The sequence below is a fragment of the Nematolebias whitei genome, chromosome 9 (genome assembly GCF_014905685.2).
Source record: "Nematolebias whitei isolate Nwh7 chromosome 9, NemWhi1, whole genome shotgun sequence".
NCBI lineage: Eukaryota > Metazoa > Chordata > Actinopteri > Cyprinodontiformes > Rivulidae > Nematolebias > Nematolebias whitei.
In genome coordinates this window covers 46,172,175-46,183,610 of record NC_056506.1, presented here as the reverse complement: position 1 = coordinate 46,183,610, position 11,436 = coordinate 46,172,175, and positions in this window count along the sequence as shown.

Below are 11,436 nucleotides of genomic sequence, written 5' to 3'. Positions count from 1 at the left end.
AATTTATTGAAAGGCAAAATATTCTAACTAATAGCCAATATGGTTTTAGAGAAAAAAATTCCACATCCATGGCGCTAGTAGACTTTATGGAACAAGTAACAACGGCTGTGGACCGAAAACAGTATTGTGTGAGTGTGTTTGTGGACTTAAAAAAGGCATTTGATACTGTCGATCATAACATTCTTTTTGAAAAATTATACAAATACGGTATCAGAGGATTGGCTCTGCAGTGGGTGTGCAGTTACTTAAAAAACAGGAACCAATTTGTGCAGATAAACGATGTGAGATCGGATTACTGCACCATTACATGTGGAGTTCCTCAAGGATCTGTAATTGGTCCAAAGTTGTTCATCTTGTATGTGAATGATTTGGTTAAGGTGTCCAGCCTCCTTAAATGCGTTCTTTTTGCGGATGACACAACTTTTTTTTGTTCTGGTAAGAATATTGAACAGTTATTGGAATTAATGATGATTGAGCTTTGTAAAATTCAAAGTTGGTTTAGACTAAACAAAGTATCGTTAAATTTGGATAAGACTAACTATATGATATTTAGCAATAAAAATAAAAATATTGATGTTTCATTCAAGATTGAAGATTCTGAAATCTGTAGAGTATATGAGGCGAAGTTTTTGGGTGTCATCATTGATGATAAATTATCATGGAAGCAACATATAAATTCTGTTAAAATGAAAATATTAAAATCTATTGCAATATTTTATAGAGTTAAGTATCTACTGAATGACAAAGCATTGTATTTGATGTATAATACAATTGTTGTGCCACATTTGATTTATTGTGTTAATGTTTGGGGAAAAGCATGTAAATCAATTACAAAGTCTATTTTTATTTTGCAGAAAAGAGTTGTAAGAATTATCAAGGGTAAACATTATTATCATCCATCGAGTATATTATTTTGTCAAATGAAGTTGTTGAAGTTCCCTGATTTGGTGGATTATACCATTTTGTCATTCATGTATAGAGCTCATAATAATACATTGCCTTCTAATATCCAAATGCATTGTGTAAAAAGAGCTAGTAATTATAATCTTAAGGGGAAAGATGTTTTTGTTAAACCGCAATTCAGAACCAGTTTGAAGGGAAGATCTACCCTAATTCAGGGTGTTGGACTGTGGAACGACTTGGAGTTAGATGTTAAGGAAGCTAAATCAATCTCGGTATTTAAGAAAATGGTAAAAATTCAATTGCTAAAAAAATATATATGAATGTATTTCATGAAAAATGTTGGATATTTGAAATATTACTTGAGTTATTTACTTGTTTCTGATAATTTTCTGAATATGTTTGTTTGAATGGTTTATTAGATAAATAAGGAGCAGATTCAATAAGATTTTTTCTTCATCTGCTACCTTTCATTTTATATTTATAATTGTTTTCTAATTACATATATGTTAATTGATATGTATTTTATTTTGTTATGAAATGAATAAATAAATAAATAAATAAAAAAAAAATAAATAATTTAACAGGCGGGGACCACAGCTCCTTAGAAGTGAATCTCCTTGACTGAACACCTGAATCCAAGCAGTTTTCCTGAAGTTCCTGTACTATTCCCATGACATAATAACTATTCACTATTTTATTCACTAAAAACACAGAACTGTTTGAGATGTTTGTTCATATGAGCTGTTTGTGACTGAAGACCACAACACAAAAAAAACACACTTTTAGAATAAACAAATTAAATTTCTGCTAACTTCAGAAAATATATAAACTTTATTAAACCTGCACATCAACAATAAGTAAAGTTTATGCACCATCTATTTCATTGCACATGTTCTCCATTAAACGTTTGTCTTATGTCTTTACTGGTTATTTGTTATGCATTATAGCAACTAATTTTTTTTTTATTTATTATTAAGTGTTCTGTTTTCTTTCATAGACAGGGTAACAATACATATTACAGCCTGATACATTCCCTGTGAGTAGGAGGTAAGTAACAGGTAAATACCCAGTATTTACCTGTTAAGAACCAAACTTCATACTCCATGAGTACCAGAAACCCTTTAATAGAAGGTAGATACCTTATAAGTACTTAGTAAATATCACATTATGTACCTACCATGTCAGAACTAGGAACAAACTTTGAAGTACCAATTAAGTAGTAGGCAAGTACCAGAGAAGTACCAAACACCTATCTTGTAAGTTTAAGGTATGTACCCGATAAGTACCCGATGAAAACCCTGTAGGTGCCGAGCATGTTCCTGTTAAGTATCCAGGAAATACTAGGAAAATAACTTGTAGGTACTTAGTAATTACCATGTATGTACCCAATAAATTCCAGGTGTATACACTGTAAAAATTACCAGAAAAATGCCCTGTAAGTATTCAATAAGTATCAGGCCCATAACATGTAAAAAAAACCCTGTAAGCACAAGGCACGCAACCATTAATATACACGGTAAGTACCCAAAAAGTACCAGGCACTATCGAACAAGCACCAGGCACATACCCTGTTAGTACTCTGAAAGTACCCAGAATGTACGTGTATCTTGCAAGTCCCCTGTAAGTGCCAGGTACATAACAAGCTATTTCCAAAGAAATTTCTCCAAATGAAAGTAAACTCTTCCTGGGTTTTGCTGTCGACTTGAAGAAATTCAAATTTAATCATCAAAATAATCCCATTTGTTAATAAATTGGTAAATTAATCAAAGGCAGAACAATTCCAAAATCTGCAAAGTCTCCTAAAAACCTGCTAAAAATAAAGCACAAAGATGAAAATCTTAACGTAAAGACAGACCATAAAATAAAAAAACTCATCCGTCATCTCTTATGCAACACATAATAACATTAGACACACGCAATTGTTTCTTTTAAAGTGTAATACTTTGAACCCAATCAGGACAAAGAAACAAGATTTTTCTTTAAACCGAGTTGATTTAATCCTCTCTGGAGGATGAGGGCAGAAACTCAGAGCAGAGATTAGCCGAACAGGGTGGGGGTTGGGGGGTGGGTTGGGCAGAAATGTGAGTCACGCTTTCTTTTTCTGGTTATTCCATCGTTTTTATTCCTCCGACTGCTGAACGACAGCTGCTGCTGGAAGACGTGCCGAGTCATTCCCACAGTTTTCAGCTGGTCACACGTGCACACATACACTCCCTTTTACAACATGCAGGGAAGTTTCAGCATACCTTGCCCAACGTGGTGTTGAAGTAAGCCTTTATTGTAGGAGAGTATCATAAATAAGTCCACAGCTCCACTTTAAATGACTATTTTAGCTTGAACACTGAACAACAGCAGCTGAAATGGCACAATCGCACCGCTGCATTCCATTTTCCAACAATGATCTCATTTTGTCTCGTGTTGTAAGTGCAGCTCATTCCATCCTGTTCAGCGGCAAAACTTTGTTCCTGCAAAAAGCCGAAACTCAGTGGAAGCTGCACTTAATTTGTCAAGTATTGTTTCGTTATTTGTCTTGGTATTTTTTATTTTTATATTTAAAGTGCACAACAGGTGTTTCATTATGTTCTGATGAAAAGTTAAAAATACAGGTGCTGGTCATAAAATTAGAATATCATGAAAAAGTTTATTTCAGTAATTCCGTTCAAAAAGTGAAACTTGTATATTATATTCATTCATTACACACAGACTGATATATTTCAAATGTTTATTTCTTTTATTGTTGATGATTTTAACTGACAACTAACGAAAACCCCAAATTCAGTATTTCAGAAAATTAGAATGTTACTTAAAACCAATAAAAACAGGATTTTTAGAAATGTCGGACAACTGAAAAGTATGAACATGAAAAGTATGAGCATGTACATCATTCAGTACTTAGTTGTTGCTCATTTTGCCTGGATTACTGCAGCAATGTGTCGTGACATGGAGTCGATCACTGCTCAGGTGTTCTGAGAGCCCAGGTTGCTCTGATCGTGGCCTTCAGCTCTTCTGAATTGTTGGCTCTGGTGTGTCACATCTTCCTCTTCACAACACCACATAGATTTTCTTTGGGGTTAACAGGCGAGTTTGCTGAACAATTAAGAACAGGGATACCATGGTCCTTAAACCAGGTCCTGGAAGCTTTGGCACTGTGTGCAGGTGCCAAGCCCTGTGGGAAAATGAAATCTGCATCTCCATAAAGTTGGTCAGCAGCAGGAAGCAGGAAGTCTCTAAAACTTCTTGGTACATGGCTGCATTGACCTTGGACCTCAGAAAACACAGTGGACCAACACCAACAGATGACATGGCCCTCGAAACAATCACTGACTGTGGAAACTTGACACTGGACTTCAAGCAACGTGGATTCTGTTCCTCTCCTCTCTTCCTCCAGACTCTGGGACCTTGATTTCCAAAAGAAATGCCAAATTTACTTTCATGAGAGAACAGATCTTTGGACCACTCAGCAGCAGTCCCAGGTGAGAAGCTTCTGACGCCGTCTCTTGCTCAAGAGTGGCCTGACACAAGGAATGCAGCAGCTGAAACCCATGTCTTGCATACATCTGTGCATGGTGGTTCTTGAAGCACTGACTCCAGCTGTAGTCCACTCTTTGTGAATCTCCCCCACATTTTGGAATGGGTTTTGTTTAATCCTCTCCAGGGTGCGGTTATCTCTATTGCTTGTACACTTTTGTCTACCACGTCATTTACTTCCCTTATCCTCTCTATTAATGTGCTTGGACACAGAGCTCTGTGAACAGCCAGCCTCTTTAGCTTTTCATTAGTTGTCAGTTATAATCATCAACATCAAAAGAAATTAAAGTTCTCATTGCAATGTGATAAACAATATCTACACGTTACTTTCCTTTACATCAATAGTTAATGTGGTAAAATACAAAACTTCTATGCAAAGTTTCTGAATGGCTGCCAATGACCACCGGTGTTTGTTCACCTATGAAAACAACCAAAGTGACTTAAACTAGGTCAGTCGTGGCGACGTCCATGGAGGAGTCGTTTGGGATCAAGAAGTCTGGTAATTCTCTTGTACTGGCACACATTTACCAGTACTCTCAGATTTGTTAAATAAAGTATGAGATCAAAAGTGTTTTGTTTACATTAAGTGTAGACTGTGCAACATACTTAATTCATGACTGAGTTCATACTTTGCAAAAAGTACCTTCCAGTTGAAGGGCACTGTAAAGAACAGAATAACCAGACTCTTAAGACCTTTGAACCACCAAAATAAAATACAAATCTACCGTTTTAAACACATAATTCACATCAATGTAAATCCAACACAGATTGTGCATCGTTCTAGCAGAACTTAATGTCACCTTCTCCTCGTCGTCTGTGTAGCACTGCAACAGACTGGGCAAAAAGATTTTAATCTCTGGGAAGACTGTGTAGTGACTGTCCAACAAGAACCGTGTCACCACGTCCTATTTTAACCACTCGTTTAAATCAGGTTCAAGCTAACGCAGACAAACCGTAAAATGTGATGTTTCTGTGAAATTTCCCATCAGTTGGGCATTAGCTTTATAAAGATTGGTGATTAGGTGTGATTAGGCTCATGGCGCTGGGATTACTCCTGATGGGCTGGCAGGAGAGACAATATCAGCACAGATTACGCTCCTGATTTGGGCACTGTGGGACATCTGAGGGACTATCGGCTGGACAGAAAGTCCATTAGCTAAATGAAAAACACTCAGTGCCAGTTCACAGCAACAAGACAGAAAATCCAGCAGATGAGGACGGATCAGAGCAGGCAATGACTACATCGTAACCAGAAGAGGTGGCTTTCCTCGTTAACCTTTGACCTCCAAATTCAGACAGATCACAGTGACGGGAGGACGACCGTGTTTCTGTTTGTTTTTTTCAAATCCTGCCAAGGACATGGAGACTTCCAATAACACCAACTGAAAACAGACAAAAGATTAATCTTTTAGTCTAAACTTAAAATCACTTTTTTTATCGTTTTAACGTTTGACTTTTTATTACCTGCTGCTCTAAAACGGCACATACGTGTGTTTAATTCAAGTACAAGTTTAGTTTTAGTGATTAAAGCTAAGCTAAACTAAAAGAAGAGCTCGCAGCATTTTAGGCGGCGCACAAATGTTATCTGAAGAATCTGAAACCTCGAATCGTCTCAGCAGTTAGACCGGATTTGATTTCCTGTCGTCCTTCCACAACATTTCTCTTCATCGTCATCCTACAAGCCGTGACGTGCTGTCGGAGTCTCACGTAAATAACAAACCGGTTTGATGCCCGACTTTTCAAATAGTCGCCAAGACTAATTCACCTACACGGAACAATAATATAAAACTTGCGACATCCGTGGCGTTGTGCTTTGTGATAAAACTGCACATTTTAGAGCGGCCTTTTATTGTGGTCGGCCTAAAACACACCTGTGCAATCATCATGCCGTCTCATCAGCACCTTGATAAGCTACACCTGTGAGGCGGATGGATTCTCTCTGCAAAGAAGTGCTCACTAACACACATTTACACAAATTTGCGAACAATCTTTACGAGAAAAAGGCCTTTTGTGTACGTACAAGTCTTAGAGCTTTGAGTTCAGCTCATGAAAAATGGGAGCAAAACAAAAAAAAGTGTTGTTTGTATTTTAGTTGAGTGTATAAGGAGCTATTTCTAAACCGACAAAAATATTTATTCTAAATGTTCTTATTTGCAAAAGCAGTTTTTAATTGGTAACTAAAATTATACATGAAGACAAGTACATTCCCTCAAGTTACCCTGAACTAGATCAAGTGGTCAAGTTTACATAAGTTCACTCAAGCAGTTTTCCAGATATTCTGGAATGTGGGTCCGCACTCAGTGTAAACAAAGCACTCGGCTGAGTTTAAACCAATTTAAAGTTTGAGACGTTATTGATGTAAAATTAGCTTGGCTGTAGTTTGTGTGCGTAAACAAATAAAAGGTCCAAAAGTTAAAAGTCTGACCCATTTTCAGTCACTTTGCCTGTTCCTGTATGTAAACAAACGCACCTGCTCACTGGCATCACAAATTCAAGGTCAATTTTAAAAAGTTAAATAAAGATAATTAATGGATATGAACTTTTCCCACCATTTATCAAATTTAAAAAAGAAACTATGTTCAGTCTTCAAATAATGTAAAAAACAAACATAATAAAGACAATAAGAGTTTCGGGATAAAAAAAACGCATCTCGCCCGTGCCTCATAACGGTTTTAAACTAAAATTAATTTGTCTTGAAGAATCGTGAGATTTTATTTTTATTGGGCAAATCTTGAAACTAGCGTAACATGATAGTTGAAAGATCTTGTGCAATCTATTATCACTCTGAGCACAAGCCGGAGATGACTCTCAGCTACTACCACACAATATTTTAGCTCAGTATCTGTAAAACTAACAGTTGTTGCCATTTTTGGGGCCATTGGCTGATATCAGGAAGTTGAGTACTCCATTAGTTAGATCCTAAATTTAATCTGCTGTAATCATTTATTTCTGTGAGTTTCTTTAAAGTCACATTGTGGTTCATAAGATGTTTCACTAACAGACCAACAAAAACACAATCCCTAATCTGCATCTCAAACCAAAGTTTTCTAACATCTTCAGAAATAATTATTTGTTTAATAAAGCTTATAGATCTCTTTGAAAGTGACCATTTGTCTCTGCCAGATGCAGTAGCGTTGGGAAATCCCTTCGTATAATGTCTGGCATCATTGTGAAGCTTAGGGATTTCCCGTTTTAAACATCGGGCTGGAACTTCCGATGACATCACTCTGGATCAATCTTAAAAAACGAGTTTTCAAATTGGCGATCACGTGAACAAAACGAGCTCGTTGCGAGGTGATAATTCAACAAATTTCAACAAACTACGGATCTTTTTTTAAAAATTAATGTCTCAACAAAACAGAAAACGCCACAATAGAGGAGCTCTTTACTGACTTTTGCCAAGACGGGATTGAGGTGAGGAGGCAGCGAGGAGTCTCGCACGATTCCAATCAACAAAGATCCGACGGTTTTATCCAGACTACGTTCATCCAGATATTTATTTTTAATCAAATAAAGCAAATCTCTCCTCCAGTGAGGTGACATTTGAAAAAGAAGGCAGGAAACCAGTCCTCTCTGCCATGATCTTGTTGTGACGCAAATGTCAACATAAACGAAGAAAGCTTTATTTTCAGGCGATCCACACCGTTATCCAATCTGCAACGAGAGGACGACCTTCAATAAAACTGTTATTGTCTTTAAAGTTGTTTTTTAATATACAGTATAGAATCACAACAATCTGCAGTTCAAATGAGCCTTGTTGTGATAAAGAATCCAGCAATGTTCAGGCAGGTCATCTGGACGGGTTCTTCTTTTTTTTTGCTGAGACGTTTTGTCCTTCATCCAAATGACTTCTTCGGTCCAAGGAGCCACAAACAAACTTTTTGGAATCCCACACTCCCATAGTGGAAAAACAAAACAGTTTGATGGTGATAAGATGGTTTCTGAGGCCTGCCCTCTCCCCCCGTCAACTCCTCTAAGGCAGCCATGGCAAAATGGGAGTGTGGTGGGTTTCCAGTTTGTTTGTGGCACCTCGGACTGAAGAAGTCCTTTGGATGAAGGATGAAACGTCTCAGAATTAAATTTAAAAAAACTGTCCAGATGACCTGATTGAACCTTGTTGGATTTGTACCTGGATTACTGAACATGAACTTTGGTGTTTTGAACCATTTTGGCAAGGCTGCCTCAGAGGAGTTGATGGGGGAGAGGGTGGGCCCCAGAAACCACCTCATCACCAGCAAACTGTTTTTATTCCACTACGGGAGTGCAGTGGTTGTGGGACTAGTATCGAGTGATGTACATGCTCAAAAAAATCCTTTTTTTTTTTAATTGGACTTAAGAAGTCTGAAGACTGAAGAAGTCCTTTGGATGAAGAATGAAACATCTCAGCAAAAAAGAAACCGTCCAGATGGCCTCACTTAACATTGATGGATTTGTACCTGGATTATTGAACATGAACTTTGGTGATAATAAAGAATGTTTTTGCACCAAAAAATGATGATATATGAAAACAGTATTTGATGAGTTTATATTAGTCATTTCCACTGCGCAATTTAAAACGAACAAATTAAAATTTATGCTAAGATGCTTTTAGCAAATCTTATGGTGGTTTTTATTAATAATAATAATAATAATAATAATCTCATATGAAGGGATCAAAACGCTTCGTGACTGTTTTGATGCGCTCACACAAAACATGAAAGAATAAACATCTTAAAATACTGACAATGATCGATCATTGTCGTTGATCTAAAAATACTGTAATTCTCCCACAGCTTTTCCACCTAAACGGCCAATTGTTTAATTTATTGGCATCTTCCTCGTGTTTCCAGTTTATGTTTTTATTGTTTTAACACAAGGAAACTTGCTTGTATGCATCTACCTGCAGGTGACACCATGAATGATGGTTTATTCACGTCACCTCAAACGTTCACCTCGTCACCTTATTATACAGAGTTATTGTTCTAGTCCAGGGGTCTGCAAACTTTACGATCAAAAGAGACATTTTTAAATCTTCATTCACTAAATTAAACGTGTCCAGAGCCACAATAACCTGATACAACTGTGATTATCAACTGGTGGCCCGTGGGCCACTTTTGTGGCCAGTACAGTGACATCATACAGCTAAAAAAATATATGATTTTTAACATTTACTGATATTTTTACAATTTAAGACAAATGAAAAGACGAGATTCTTGTAAATAGGGGGAAAGTGTGTTTTTTTAAATAATAAAAAAAACACAAAGAACTATGCAGACCTATGTGATTATTTTTTTTTGTTTGAAAAAAATAATTACGTATAGAAATAAAGCAAAAAGTCAAAGTGAGTATTTGCAAAACAAAACAGCTAAAACTAGTACTTTTTGGTGTTTGTATAACGACCAGTACAATTCTGTTTTATGCTAGTTCTGGTCAAAGCTTGAACGAGCCGACGCGGAGGAACCAAAGAGCCGCATGTGGCTCCAGAGCCGCATGTTGCAGATCCTTGTTCAAGTTGTTCCAGGTGATGATCTGATACTGAAAATAGTTCCCACAAGTCCTTTGTGACTCTCACACGATGATATCTTTAGCTTTTATTGCACTCAACTACTCCTGTCTCATCTGTTCATCTAAAATATTTAACATGTTAAAAAAAAATGGTTGGGGCTACAACCAGTACAAAACATACACAAGAAGAAGAAGACGACGACGTACTGCTGAATTAGAGGCAGCGTTTTCAAAAAGTCACATTTCGGCTGTCTACACAAAAATGCAGTGGTGGCGTTTCAAGATTTTATCCGTCGGGCAACTGTTTAAAATAAATTAAAAAAACGCCATTCTGGAAAATTAAACGCTGCTTCTGTGTGAACACGAGGCTGAAACAATTAAAACGTTTGAATATTAACAAAAACTATTGCACTCCCAAACTCATCCAGAAGCTTCACAAACCTCGTCAAAGCATGAAAAACCACAGAAAGCCCTTCACGGCTGACCACTGAACCACAGATTCACCTCAGATCTGGACCATTTGTCTGAAAATAAACATTTTCCTTTGACACATAAATCTATCCTGAAATTTTACCATTTAATGATTTGAGAAGAAAGAGAGCTAGAAATAAAAAAGTGCTATCATTGCATGTCCCCATACAAAGATGAAATTGTCTCTGCATTTAACCCATCGCACCTGGGATGCACACAGGTGGAGCAGTGGGCAGATATGCAAGCGCCCGGGGACACGGTTGACGCTCGGGCTCAGACACTAAATGGACTTTATTCACTACAGCCTTCATTTAACTACTTTAGGCGCATGGTTTAATTAACGTACCATCACATATGCACATCGAGATCGATCGTGGGGCGGCTGAGCGGTTAGAGCAGTCGTCCTCCAATGTGAGAGTTGGGGGTTCCATTCCAGCAGCAGTTACGTGTTGACGTGTCCTCGGGCAAGACACTGAACTCCTCATCGCCATCATTGCAAAGTCAGATTAATTCACACCTCTTGTAAAAGCGAGAACACCGGATTATTTTGTTTTGGGGAACCAAACAGAAAATGTGCAGCTAAGTAGAGCACCGTGACCTTCACACAACAAATATAGGCCTCGAACAGCTGGGATCCAGCTCAGGCTGCCCCAGTTAGGACCATCTCTCCACAACTCTCCTCCAGACTCAACTCCCTGCGGTTCTTTACGACTGTTATAACCACACCGGGCGAGCGGCCCAGTTAAACCAGAACACACCAGTGCACACACAAAAAGGCCACATTCAGAGGAATGATGGCTGCTGAGAGAGCAGGTGGTCCCACTGGAATCAGAAACATAGCAAAAGTCCACAAAAGACGAATAAACGTATAATTTACTCACAATATGCAATACTTATACTTCCTCTGTAGTATAATATACATCCATAACATTTAGATTAAAAAATACACAACACATTAGATAAAATGTACAGAATTGCCATTTAAGGTACATTTTTTGCATATTTGATGAAGTTATGAGACTATTTAGTGTATTAATTAGCCTAATTAAA